This window comes from Gavialis gangeticus, unplaced genomic scaffold, assembly GCF_001723915.1.
Source record: "Gavialis gangeticus isolate Ggan-Ray unplaced genomic scaffold, GavGan_comp1, whole genome shotgun sequence".
NCBI lineage: Eukaryota > Metazoa > Chordata > Crocodylia > Gavialidae > Gavialis > Gavialis gangeticus.
Genome location: NW_017729016.1, coordinates 2,181,367 through 2,190,459, shown reverse-complemented (window position 1 = coordinate 2,190,459; position 9,093 = coordinate 2,181,367). Strand labels below are relative to the sequence as shown.

At 46.5% G+C, this 9,093-nt stretch overlaps 1 protein-coding gene across 1 annotated transcript in view; it reads right to left on the bottom strand.

Annotated features, from left to right (window-relative positions):
• PRPSAP2 (phosphoribosyl pyrophosphate synthetase associated protein 2) overlaps positions 1 to 7,277 on the bottom strand; it is a 25,148-nt gene extending 17,871 nt beyond the window's left edge. The window contains exon 1 of the mRNA XM_019512679.1: positions 6,849 to 7,277. The gene's annotated coding sequence lies outside the window, so the exon portion shown is untranslated. The remainder of the gene's footprint in view (positions 1 to 6,848) is intronic.
• Positions 7,278 to 9,093: the final 1,816 nt, after the last annotated feature.

The following is a 9,093-nucleotide window of genomic DNA, read 5'->3' as shown; positions in this document are numbered from 1 at the left end:
CGCCCGAGGCGGCGGCGGCCTGCCCCAGCCCAGCCCAGCCCAGCCCAGCCGCGGGGAGGGAGGGCAGAGGAGGCGGCGGCAGCTGCACGGCTCAACCCCTCAGCATCCCGCTGCAAAATGGCGGCGCCGTGCGAAGGGGCGGGGCATCCCCAGGACACGCCCCTCCCGGCTCAGAATGGGGGGGTGCCCCGTCGCGGGGGAAGGGTGTGAAGGGTGGTCACGTGACACCGCCCACCCACAGCTGCCATGTTGGGTGGGGAAGGTGCCCCCCGTAGCCGCCATGTTGGGTGGGGAAGGCCCCTTCCCAACCGCCATCTTGGATGGGGGGGGCTGTCACGTGGTCACGTCCCCTCAGCAGCACCCCGCCCTCGGGCGCCATGTTGGGTGTGGCCAAGGGCCCCTGAGGTGTGAGGGAGGGCAAGGGGGTGTCACCCCAGGGACACTGGAGCCAGGGGGCTGCAGCGTCCCTGGGGTGCCCCAAGAGCTGTTCAGGCACCTCTAGCCCCTTTAGAAGACCACACATGTTTCACCGTAAATCCAGAGATTTCGAATATTTCTGCTCTTCGTTCAGTCATCAGAAAAAAAAAAAAGAGTGAAAACCGAAGAGCTAACATTCGGTTGGCATGAGCCTAACAAGACTAAAGCCTAAAAAGGTGGAGAACCACTATATAGGAGATGAGCAAGGACACTCAGCAGACAAGCCCAGGCTCAGGCTCATCCCCACCTGGATGATCTCCCGCCCCCAGGAGCTGCGCGCCGTAACGTGCACGTCAGGTTGTGAAGCGGGGTGCCGCTCGCTTCCCCGCCGTCGCGGACGGGCACCTCGAGTCCCAGCACGCTGACAACTCCTTGATCGGCCAACCCGCGAGCCAGGCCCGCGCAGAGGAAATCCCGCTCACGCAAACGCGGTCGTGGTGGCGTAAGCGGGAAACCTCATGTCGTCTACAAGCGCCAGGGACCTGAAAGCGCCATAAACAAGTGCATCCGACCACCGGGAAATAAACCTGGGATACAGGATGGTGCAGGGTGGCAAATGCAACTGCCCACTGCCTGCCCACGCTGCCAATTCTGCATCGCTGCACCTTGGCTATTGATTTCTCAGCTGCACGAATGGCCCTTTGAAGAATAAATGGGTCTGAGTGTGGGAGAAGGCAGAGCTGGAGATTTAAAACCCCCCTCTCTCCTCCTCCCCCTGCCCAGCTTGTCCTCAGCACCCATGTAAAGTTTCTCTGGAAGTAGAAAATCAAGTCTACAATCTCTTCCAGTCCCCTTTACAAAGAGTTAGATGCTTTTGCAATGCTTTTTGAGGTCCTTTGCAGGCCCCCCCACATTTTAGGATGTTACTGGATGAAAATGTTCTTGAAATGCCCTACTCTCCTATGAAATATAAACTTTGGTTTCTACCCAGGAGAACTTTTACAATCTTTTCTCCTATACCTGAAGAAGGGTGTTTGTGCCCGAAAGCTTGTAATTAAAGTTTTGGGGTTTGCAAAAATCTAGCTGGACTAATAAAAGATAACACCTCTACTACAAGTCCTGATTCCTACTGTCCTTCAGGAAGAGGCTGATGCATCCACCTGGCTTTGGGATGCTATGTTTTCACCAGCAAGCCTTCCACACAAAAGCTGTACTTTCAAAAAAAAATGTTGTCATAGTCCTAGTCACCCTGCACTGCCTCCAATGGATAAGACTTCTCCATGGATTTTACAAGTGTAGATGCCTATCTTGATTGGGGTAGTGTAATATCATTTTGCAGGTGGTGTTATTCTGTTAAATGGTTTCAAACAATTTTACTCTAAAATAAAGGATGCTTGACTTTTCAGCTCCCCGTAACAAATGATCATTATAATGTTAAGTGTTCATTTTCATTCAGTGTTCATTATAGTAATGTATGCAACAGGATTTTAGACTTTTTAAAAAATAAATTAGAGTTAGGATCTATGCATTTTTTGCCATGACAAGGGTGTTACTTTTCCTGTAACAATGAACCAGCCTCAGAAATCATTGTACAATAGTACACCTAATATATATTGGAGTGAGACCTTCATCTCCTAGGCAGATATTCATCTTAGGACTGAACACTTTCTGTCCCTCACTGTCTGAGAACTTAATATAACAAGGGAAAGCAAAGCCATACAATATGCATGATTTCCTGTCAGGCAAGTGCCCTTGTTAGGAAGCAACATTCAATTTCATTTTTCTTTAATTCCATTTTCACTATTAGGAGGTGAACTGTGCAATCTTTGCTTATATTTAAAAACATCTTTCCTTCCATCAGAACCAGCAGATCATCTCCCCTTTTCACCCCCTAGTGAATGAAAACTAAAAATACTGAGCCAGTAACAGAATAGAAATGAGACGTGAAGTACTGCATTGTTCTCTTGGATACTCACATAGAACAAAAGCATGTATTTAATACACATGACCAGAATAAGTATACATGGGCCTGATTCTCGAGTCACTTACACAATTTTTTTACTGGAGTAATTCCCTAGATTTCCATAGAGTTACTTATACACTGGTGAGTGAGAAGAAAATGAACTCCCTGCTTCTACTTTTCTGCTCACAGACTTCTGTTTCTCTAGTTCTGACAAGAACATTACCTATTGTTTAGCTTCATGGATGAATTCCTTTTTGGGATCAGGTTCAACGAGTCCTTTGGCTGCATCCTTCATCCTAGCACCTCATTGGCATCCAGCAGTGTAAGGAAGTTTAAGTCAGTCGCTTATTTAAGGAACAAAGGCAATAAGACATCTTGAAGCACTGACCAGTGATGTAATTGGCAGCCTTCCCCTAGAAACATTTGGCTATCCCTTCCCAAATCTGCTGGCTGAGTGCCTGAGCTGGCCTGCCCAAAATCTCCAAATTTGTCATTGCTACAAGCAAAGACAATGGCATGGGCTAGCTACAGAATTCCTGACTTTGAATCCGTGCTCTAACACTAACTGCCTTTTGTGACCCTAGGTGAGTTGGTTCATCTGCTTCTGTTTCCAAATCTGTAAAACAGGGATGTAATACTTAACTCTCATGGGAGAAAAGGTTTAATTCGTTCTATAATGTACAGTACTGTACAAGTGCCACATATGAAACAGCACTGCCAAAAAGGGTTCTGCATGAGCACTTTTCTATTTGTATTTTTATACATATGTTTTATTCTGTTAATAGTTATTTGTGAAGCTCTGCCAGCCAGGATTCAGCTCGTAGGGTCATTATAGTTCATACTCAATCACACGTAGGGAAGTTCCTTTTTGGCTATTATGAAAGAATTGTCTTCCTTTGGATTACAAGGACCTTTGTTTTTTTTTTGTGGATACTGTTGCAGCTTGCTCTGCAAGGCCCCTGTCTGATCATAGCATAGACCCCTTTCTAGTTCTACCACCAATCAAAAGACACATGTCAGTCATTAGATCTTGCATTTCCCCCTTCCTTGTCATCACCACCATCCAAGTGGCTTCCATCCTGCACAACTCGGCTTTTTTTTTTAAAGGAGAAGTTGAAAGTTGATTATTAAGCAATCACGTCTTTAATTGTTATAAAGACCAGAGAATCAAAAATGTACTCAGCTACTGCAGTCCCTTCCTTCCTTTTGTGTCCTTGTGACAAAATATTTAGCAGAATTCACAGATTCGTTGGAATCTGACACGGTCACGCTATCAACCATGCACCTAAGTGTACGCCACCCCAGCCCCCAGATACTGCAGCAGTGGAGGCACATAAATAGGATTAATTTTCCCCTGCAATTAAAGTTTGGCAAGGCATAAATAAAGCATCTGTTTCAGTGCATTGTCTCCTAGAGCCTGTTAGAGCAGTCTTTGCTCAGACAGAGTTGTATTGAGGGTGCTCTTTAAAGAACATCAGCGACCCATCCTCTCTGCAGTGAACAATTGTCAGCCTCTCCCGATTCACTGCCTTGGAAGTAATGGACAAGAAGAGATTTTTCTAAAGCAGCATCAAGGGAAGAAATGGACATTAGCCAGTAGGGGAGGCAGAAGATAATGACAGGGCTATAAACGTTGTCACAGCCCAAAAGAAAAAAGTAGCCAGTGGTGTTTTTGTCTCATTTTCTTCCCATCCTTCAAAGCATTCTGAGAAACAGCCTTCCCACTGTTGTAAAGAGACATAAAAGCAGAGAGCAGGTCTTATTTATGCCCTCTGTGCCATGGGAATGTGCAGCGCTATCCTAATGTTTTGCAGTGACTGCTTCTTGATGGTGGCTTAATAAACTAAAAGAGATAAGCCCCCAGGTCATTTCTGTTACAGTCAAGTTCCTTCTGACCCATGCAGCTTTGAACTGAATGAGTGTTTGCAAAAGTGTTCTGGGCATCAGCATCACTTTGATTTTCACATGCGTCACATAATCAGGAATCAAGATGTCACCTTACCCCATGGACAGAGATGAGGGGTTTGACAGAGCACCTAATATTAAACAGGTCACAATTAGGGTTGCCAGCTCTAACTGAAGCTATTCCAGGAGATTTTTTTCCCCCCAACATGACGTAATGTAATTAATTGTACTGTTCAACCCGTTCACAATATCAGTCTCCCGGATTGCTTTCAGTAGTCACCAGCAGATTGATGCCGATTCTGGTAGACTCCCAGCCAATCCAGGAGGGATGGCAACCCTAGCCACAATGTGTGTGCATGCACATGGTTTCAGCGTCACATCTGTAAGCAGAGGCTGAAGGGGGAGACAGGATTTGCAGTAAGTGATGCTTTAAAACAAGAACCTTTAGGAGCAAGTTCTAAAACACCTTCTACCAAATGAATGATCTGATTTCCCTTCCTGCCAGTTCTGTGATTCAGAGAGTCTTGCCTTTTGACAAAATTAATGTAATAGTCGTCTTTCAGCCTTGCAGCACTTTTTTTTTTGCCTTCAAACCCTTATTAATAGAAATGGCAGCATGAGTGAGTCATCCAGTTTTAGAACAGGGAAATTGAAAAAAGCTAAATGTTACAGAGCAAATACACAGCTGCCAGTCTGCACTTGCCAGTCACTGTGTTGCATTCAGCTAGCCACTGTCTCCCCTTCAGATTAGAGACGTAATACATTCAATTCTATGCCTTATATGGGCCATTGATCATTGGGAGCAATGTTTGCTTTCATAGCAGCCAGTATAGAAAGGGTGTTGTTGGTAATTTCCCATGGATGTGTAGACCATTCTAGAGCTAGTTTGTATTTCGACAAAGCAGAAAATTGTACCAAGGCAGAAAATTCACATTCAGCAGTGAAAGAGTGGGTAGACAGCACTATTTACTACACATTTGAGTCCAAAATAGCTCAGGGCAAGGGCAGGAATTTGGCTGCTGATTGCACTTTGCTAATCTTTACAGGAAGAGGCTGCTCCCTGCCTAGTGGGTATTGCATATGGCATGATAGGAAATGACCTAGCCCTGCCCCCCTACGCAGAGCAGGCTTCCTTGGTACAACCATGCATTAGCAGGGTAACCAGACTCCCTGCCAGCCACTTTGGACCCCCACACTTCTACTGCACAGAGCTTGCAAGATTCCTTGCCATTCACTAGTCAAGCACAAATCAGGATTGGTCCCATGGGATGCTAACACTGTCTCCAACTCCAGCAGTCTGCCTTCCTTCACCTCATCCTTTGCTAGTCTGCTTCTGTCACACTTGCTACAGGAAACAACCTTAACCCCTGCACTGCAGCCCACATTTCCTGCTGAATCTGCAAGCTCGAGAAGGTGTTCCACTCTCCAAGCCCTCTATGCTATGCTAGGCAGGAGTGCATCCAATCGGTCCATTTCCCAGCCCAAGAGCAGGGCTCTTTTAAAAGCTTTACTCTCCAGAGGAGTCTCATGAGAGGCAACATCTTATCTCCAGAGGGAGATGCCTGGTTCACTGAGTTGGTACTTTGTCTTTTACCAAATTACCTCCCTCCTCCTCCCGTCCACTGGCTCTAACCTCCCCAAACACCTTGTTCTCATCTTCAAGACCCTGTACCCCGTCCCCTCCAGCTTACCTCTCTGCTCTAGTTTTCTCATATACCTTCTATACCTTTTCTGGCTTCCTCTGTTCCTATTTCCCGACCAGCTGTTTTCCCCGCATCTCCTTTCAAGTAGTCTTCTACTCTAAGCAACACCCAGACTGTCAGAAAGTGCCCTTCCTCCTTCAAAACTTGTTTTCACCATGGCCTCCTAGGCTGGTTTCCTCACTGATAATAACTGCACCTTTACCACCTGGCCATTATCTTATGCATCATCTCTATCAGAGCAAGATGGCAATAGCTGTGGAACAGGACTCTGACTTTAGTGCTGTCTAGGGGCATTTGTACATGACACAGCATTTAATCCTCATTAATTTACCACACCTTAAAATGTTAACCTGGGTTAATTTGGTGCGTCGCATTTGTGTTCGCATGACATGCTCTTTCAAGCGACTTAAGTCCCGTGTGTCAATCCCTGCAGATGGCAGAGCACCAAGTCCACTGATGTCACTTTACCCCAATCCACAATGAACAACCCATGTTTCATGCTACCATCTAGACTGGAAGTCACCAAGCCTGAGTATAACAGAAATCCCATCACACCCTTGTGTGAGATCCCGTCTTCATCAGAGAAGCAGCCCAAGGAGCCACTGACAGCACAACTGTGCCCCATCCAGGTTGAAACACTCTTCCATTTCATACTGTATGGCAGGCCAAAGAGCATCCCAGAACCATGGCAGAGCCCTGCTCTTGCCATGATTGTAGTGCTCTTTAGGAAGACTATTAGACCCGACACACTGTGTTCTAAATACGTAAAGATGCAACCATATTGTTGCTGGGCAGTTTCAACGAAAGGGGCTTTTGGGAGGAGGGAGGGGTACACACATAGATCAAAAATCTGTACTCACCTTACCTCAGACTATAGCATGGATTTTTCACAAAACCCTCCCTCCCTACACTAACCACTTGTTGTTGCCCTGCTCTCAAGAACCACACTTAATCCTGACTCTAGCTAACACACTAGGATGAGCATGATCTGTGGGTTCTCTGCCTAGGGTCTCACCATCCCCTCCTGAATCTACAGCAAGACTCCTAGCCAAAATCTTCCTCCAAACCCACTGTTCTCTCCCACCCCAAACTATCTCTAATAGCATTTGTCCTTTAAGCAGTTCCCTATACACCAATAAACTGATCAGACCCATCAAACCTCTCTCCTGCTGATCTAGACTATGTATCCTAGCTATAAAGACCCTTGCTTAGTCTTTCTGTGTTCTGCTGAGGTTCTCGGCTTACTCAGCCCATGCCTAGCCCAGCTCCTTCCTTCTCCCAGCTTTCACACACACCTTCTAACTTTCCACTTTAATAAACTGAGCTGTGCTTTCATAGGCTCCCCCGAGGAATGGCCCTACCATAAGAGCCAGTCAGGTTTCCTGATCAATTGGGACAGCAGATTTAACACATTTCTCAACCACTGCAAACAATCAGCTGGAACACACTGTTAGCACCTTCCAAAAAAAACCCCAACCTAACCCAGTCTGACCAAATCCAAAAAGACCTTGAAAGCACAAGTGCGTCAGGGGAGGGAGGGATGAGCTATTGGGCAGCTTTGATCAATAGCCTATACTTTTTTGTCCTCGCAACAATTTTTTCCAGATAAGCAAGTTGTGAAAATGGACACTGAAGAATATCGATAGATCATCCTTTTTGCTACAAATGAAGGAAGCCGTAATACTGAGAGAATCCATACATAAGAGAATTCAGAGTAATGGGACATTTACTGGTATATTGGAATTGATCCTACTCTGGGTTCTACCCATGTTGACGTCAGCGTGGTTTTTCGTTGCATACCTTCTCCGGTGTGTTCATTAACAGGGCAAGGACTGCAAACAATTAGCTACTGTTATTAAAAAACCTTTGGTACCCTTCCTGGGCATGACATTTTGCAACAGATAAAATATTGCTTTGGCAGGTGTGTCCCAGTAGCACTATTACATTGTCTTCCATGTGGAACAAAGTATGCAGTCTTGAGGAGAAATGCTGCATTGTACTAGCTGTGTTTATACTTGAGCCTTTCCTTTCTTTATTGTGCCCTTGCAACAAGGTATTTAGCAGAATTCACAGATTCGGTGGAATCCAATGGCTATGCGATGAGCGCTTCTGCCGTGGCTTTGAACTTGCAACCACTGGGTTGTCAACTGTGCGGTGTTGTACCAGTACCGTACCAACCCCTTATGATTTGGAGGAGGAACAGCTTCAGGAGAGTTTGTTTGTGGATTCTGATTAGAGTCAATTCTTAGAGAGCTCCCTGTAGTCACTGAGGATGGCTGAGATTCCCAGAAGAAGGGATCACTCTGCTTGTCGTTTGTCCACCTCTGTTACAGGACTGGGGTATGTGTGTAAGTGAAACCAGTCACAGTTAGAACACACAAGCGCTCCACATCTCCGCTAGGAAGCTGACCTGCAAGACCCCAGGCACCTGCTACTACCCACCTGGCACACTAGGATTGAAAGAAGGGATTTCATTTCATGGGCTAGATGCTTAGCACCTCACAGGATAGTGAATAAGCACTGCCTGGCATATAGATATTGTCATTACGACCAATTGTCATTATGACCTTCTACGACCAGGTCACCAAATCATTAGATGCAGGGGTAGCAGTGGACATAGTCTTCCTGGACTTTCGGAAGGCCTTTGACAGTGTCTCTCACCCCGTTCTCATTAAGAAACTGGAGGACTGTGGTGTCGACACCCACACAGTCAAATGGGTTGCCAACTGGCTGGAGGGCCGCACCCAGAGAGTGGTGGTGGAGGGGTCATTTTCGACCTGGAGGGATGTGGGCAGTGGGGTCCCCCAGGGCTCGGTCCTCGGGCCCGCACTGTTCAACATCTTCATCAGAGACTTGGACGAGGGGGTAAAAAGCACCCTGTTCAAATTTGCTGATGACGCTAAGATGTGGGGGGATGTGGGCATGCTAGAAGAGGGAATAGGCTGCAATCGGACCTAGACAGGTTACAGGGGTGGGCGGATGAGAATAGGATGGGATTCAACACTGACAAGTGCAAGGTGCTGCACCTGGGGAGGAACAACCGGCACCATACTTACAGGCTGGGGAACTCCCTTCTCGTCAGTACAGAGGCAGAAAAGGATCTTG